This window comes from Tupaia chinensis, unplaced genomic scaffold, assembly GCF_000334495.1.
Source record: "Tupaia chinensis unplaced genomic scaffold, TupChi_1.0 Scaffold000528_1, whole genome shotgun sequence".
Lineage (NCBI taxonomy): Eukaryota > Metazoa > Chordata > Mammalia > Scandentia > Tupaiidae > Tupaia > Tupaia belangeri.
The window spans coordinates 1,286,536-1,291,840 of record NW_006160041.1 but is presented as its reverse complement, the minus strand read 5'-3'; the positions used below and the strand labels follow the sequence as shown (position 1 = coordinate 1,291,840).

At 40.0% G+C, this 5,305-nt stretch overlaps 1 pseudogene; it reads right to left on the bottom strand.

The window, feature by feature from the left end:
* Positions 1–2,734: 2,734 nt before the first annotated feature.
* On the bottom strand, positions 2,735–3,101 carry LOC106735785 (60S ribosomal protein L35a pseudogene; annotated as a pseudogene).
* Positions 3,102–5,305: the final 2,204 nt, after the last annotated feature.

Sequence of the window (5,305 nt, the reverse complement as noted above, 5' to 3'; positions counted from 1 at the left end):
AACCATTTCCTCAAAACAGAAGTGAGCCTATTATTTTAAGAAAAATAGCTGATAATATTGGTTGCCAATGATAAAATTTGGATTTTCAAATTTTAAGAAACATATCTGCCATTGTGAGCTTGATAACTTTTCTCTCTTTTTTTTTTTAAGAACTATTTTATTTTACTTTATCTATTATTTACTTATTTTAATTTGATCAGAGTGGGACAGAGTGAGAGAGAGAGGGACAGTGAGAGAGCAAGCCTCCAGGTCCAGGACTCGAACTGCGGTCAGCCATGTGGGAGTCCAGCACCCTTAACCACCATATCACCTGCCAGCTCTGAGTTTGGTAACTTTTCAATACTGAAAAACTACTTTGATAATATTAGCTAAGCAGGAAACAATGTAAGTCCAAGTTGTTTTTCAGGACTAACACATCCAAGAAGAGCCCTATGGCTACATTCAGACTAAAACAGTTGTGATCAAACACTGAACCAAAGACCCTGACCTCTGCTGACCTTTGCTGAATTCTGCTGAACTTCACTGGGTATAATACTAAAACCTCCACCCTGCGAGGAACTAAAGCTTTGTTAGCATTAACATGGGAGTTATGAGGTAACAAGACTTCTGCACTATACTGGAGAGACCACGCCTCTCCATCTATGCTCTCATCTGCCAGAGTCTGAGCCCTAATATAAACCCCAGGGAGACAGCTTTGGAGACTATTCCCAGCTCTCTTTACATGAACAAGCAATAAATCCTTTCTATCCAGACAAATGGTTTGGGTTGCATTACTGACTAGTGCTCCCAAGAGGTGGACCCATTGAGTCCAGTAACAGTAAGGTCAATGGGGATATTAAGGAATGGAATATTTTTTTTAAATTGCCAGAGAGCTTGTGTGCTAGCCAGAGAGAGACAACTCTCAATGGGACATGGTTACATCATGATCCATTTTCCTCCATTTCTCTACTCTGGGGATTTTGCACATGCACGTACAAGCACCCAGCATGTTTTTCAAGTTGCCAGGACTGGGATTCAAATCATGGTCAGTCATGTGGGATCCAACTTCTTTAACCATTAGGCCATGGGGCCAGCCCCAATTCAACTTTCAGATAATGTGTAATGAAGGATTCTAACACGTGAAAGAGCTCCAGGACTTGGTGAACCAATATTTACCAAGTGATTGATGTAGGGTGTAAAAAAAAAAGTCACCATGAATAAAAGTTATTCAAAGTACAAGATACAATGCCCTTTAATGTAATAAAATATAAAAGGTTTACTGATACGATTTTAAATTTCACAGTGCAATTGATCTTTAAGAAATTACTACTCGTGGGCCAGTAGGTGGTATGGTGGTTAAAGCACTGCACTCCCACATAATGGATTGTGGTTCAAGACCTGGACCTGGTGGCTTGCTTTCTCATTTTTCCTCCCTCTCTATCTCTGTCTCTCTTTGGTGAGTGCACATGCCCTACAAATCATGGTCAGTCATGTGGGATCCAACTTCTTTAACCATTAGGCCATGGGGCCAGCCCCAATTCAACTTTCAGATAATGTGTAATGAAGGATTCTAACACGTGAAAGAGCTCCAGGACTTGGTGAACCAATATTTACCAAGTGATTGATGTAGGGTGTAAAAAAAAAAGTCACCATGAATAAAAGTTATTCAAAGTACAAGATACAATGCCCTTTAATGTAATAAAATATAAAAGGTTTACTGATACGATTTTAAATTTCACAGTGCAATTGATCTTTAAGAAATTACTACTCGTGGGCCAGTAGGTGGTATGGTGGTTAAAGCACTGCACTCCCACATAATGGATTGTGGTTCAAGACCTGGACCTGGTGGCTTGCTTTCTCATTTTTCCTCCCTCTCTATCTCTGTCTCTCTTTGGTGAGTGCACATGCCCTATAACAAATTTAAGATAATAACAAATAAAATAAAATAAATGATTCTTTAAAAAAAAAGAAATTACCACTTGTCAAGTTTTGCTGAATTACCCAAAAATATGCACAATGATCTGAAAGACTAATAAATTACTCCTCCAGTTCCCAACTATGTATCTCTGAGTGGCCAAATTTTCCTCATAGATGTTAACGAAAACAATATAGCAAAATGGATAATAAAGACATCTGTAAAAATGAAAAATAAGGTCACTTATCTAAATTATTTTATTTTGAAGTTATTTTTCTTAATAATGTGTTATATCGACATGTAATAAGTTTATTGTTATTATTTCAAACTAATAAAGAAATACTTTAAAATTTTTTCAGTTTTCATTTCTAAACTGGTAACAATGATTTCTATTGATATGTAATGCCCTCTTAACAGAAGTTCTTTATGGTCTTTAATATAGTCTTGCTCTGGGACCAGCAGTTAGCATAATGGCTATGTCGCTGAACTCCCATGTAGTCGATCACGGTTCAAATCCCGGACCTGGTGGCTTGAACTCACACCGGGCGTGTGTGCGTGCGTGCCCAAGATCCCAAGAGGAGAATGGAGGAGAAGGGATTGTGGCGTGGCCATCCCCCCTAGGGGGTGATTTCTCACTTTCTGTCTCTCTGTCTCTATCTATCTCTCTGGCAAGGGCACACGCCCTATAGCAAAAACCTCTCCAAAAAAAACCCATAATCTTGCTCTGTGTAATGATCCTTCGATCAACGATGCACTCCGAATATAATGGTAGTCCCATAAGATTTTTTTTAACAACACAAATCCATTTTTATTCATTTATGTTTCATTATTTTTAATCCTTGAGGGGTACAGCATCATATGGATTCTGTGTCCAATGGCCTTAGCGGGAAGGTTGCTTCGGAATTTGGCTCGAACCATGCCACTGTTTCCATGGGCACAGGTAACCTTTCCCCAGATTACTCTGGCTTTATTTGGTTTGCCACCAGGAGTCACTGTGTTGTTTTTTGCTTTGTATACATAAGCACACCTGTTGCCTAAATAGAGTTCCATTTCATCTTGTGCATAAACACCTTCAGTTTTAAGAAGAGCTGTGTGCTCCCTTTGGTTCCTGAAACCCCACTTATAGCCAGCAAAAATGGCCTTGGACCACAGCCTTCCAGACATAATTGCCTTTTTGAAGTCCTATTCCCAGCAGGCCTCCACAGGCTCCAAGATGGCGGAAAGAGCTTCCATAAGATTTTTTTTATTATTTATTTTACTTTATTTATTATTATTATTCAATTTTATCAGAGAGACAGAAAGAGATGGAGACTGAGAAAGCAAGCTGCCAGGTCTGGGACTCAAACTACGGTCGGCCATGTGGGAGTCCAGTGCCTTAACCCACGACACCTACTGGCCCAAGTCCCATAAGATTATAATAGGCTATATCATATAGCCTAGGTGTGGAATAGGCTGCACCATCTAGGTTTGTGTATGTACCCTCTATAGTGTTTGCCTGATAATGAATTTACATATTTCAGAATGCATCTCTGTTAAGCAACACACGCCTGTAATTGAGTATAAAGGAGACCTGAGATCAAGGAATTTGAGAAGTACTGCCTAGAAATCAAACTCTCCCATGGGCTGTTTCTGGGGCAGTGGTAATGCACTGCTCAACAGAAGCTGGATCCCACATGACAGGGTGGGTCGAATCTGTGGCTCAGACAGCCTGAAACACAGCCAGCACACCCGAGATCTGGTGTGCTGGAGGACTGGAGGAAGGAGCTAGTGATGTGACTAGATCCTATGGAGGGTGTTCATCTTTCTCTCTTTCTGTAACTGTCATATGCATGCATATGCTCTATCATGAATAAAAAGAAAAAAATCAAACTCTCCCACAAATTCATAAGAAAATCTGTATAAGGCAGTTCACTGTGACATTGCTTGAAATAGCAGGAAGATGGAAAAGAACCTAACTGCCCTTTGGTAGGAGAATGGATAAATAAGCTATAGTTTAGTCACATACTGTCATATCAATTAGCAATCGAAATGCATTAAATCCATATGGATAAACATGGACAAATATTTAAAACCATAAGATCTACAAGTTGCAATGGACTACAAATTTAATATGATTTATATAATTTTTCGTTGCAAGACTGAAATTATTTAGGGATACATACATTTGTAGCAAAATTATTAAAAATATGTATGGGGGCCACCCCTGGCCATGTAGTGCAGTAGGTAAGCCCACTACGTGGAGGGAATGAATCCAGACTGTCCTTGAAGATTGAAAATGATATATACTGGCGCATGTGTGCTTATGCCTGGGATGGCAGCTTGACTAGGCCCCTCTGGGGGTTTCTCTCTCTCTCTCTATTTCCTCTGGTGCTTGCACACACACTCTAGTATGAAAAAGGAGAAAAAAAAAAAAAAAGGAGGCTGGCCTACTATCCTAGTGGCTAGGGAAGCCAGATCCTACATGACCGATGGTGCAGTTCAAATATCAGCCCCTGCAACTTGAGAAACAAGCAGGGCATGTGTGTGTGCATGCCCAAAATATTTTTTTAAAAAAGAATTACTTACGGGACCAGCATTTGGCATAATGACTATGTTGCTGGACTCCCACGTAGTTGACTGTGGTTCGAGTCCCAGACCCGGCAGCTTAAACTCACACTGGGCGCGTGCGTGTCCAAGATCCCAAGAGGAGAATGGAGGAGAAGGGATTGCAGTGTGGCCATCCTTCCTGGAGGGTGATTTCTCACTTTCTGTCTCTCTGTCTCTCTCTTTCTGGCAAGCGCATGCACCCTATAGCAAAAATCTCTCTCTCAAAAAAAAAAGAATTATTAATTTAATTTAATTTAATTTATTATTATTATTATTTGATTTGGCACAGGACTTAAACCAAGGCAGGTCATGTGGGAGTCCAGTGTCTCAACCACCATGCCACCTGGTGGCCTGCCCCAAATCCTGACAGGATGTAGAAATGGAGGAGAATAATTACAGTGTGACCAACCCCATTGGGGGAGCTTTCTCCATCTTCTTCTCTCTTTGTCTTTCTATAGGGGGTACACATACCCTCTGGCAATTAAAAAAAAAAAAAAAGGAAAGAAAAAGCAGCCAGAGTTCAAGTCTTCATTGCTTGATTCAGTCAAAATGAGGGGACGTCAAAATGTTCATGGAAAAAAATGGAATTAAAGTCTGAGTATGTTTTGATACAAAATATTTGAAATCCATGCATAGCATTTTCATAATATGTGTTTTCCATGAATCTTTTGAACATGCTTCATAAATACTTAGAGTGCCTTCTACATGTCCAGCACCATTTTATGCATAGCAAACAAAACAGGCCAAAATTCTTCCCCTTGGGGAGCGTACTTGCTGGTAGGAGGGGACAGACCACAGACAAAATAAGCAGGTATTAAAATAACC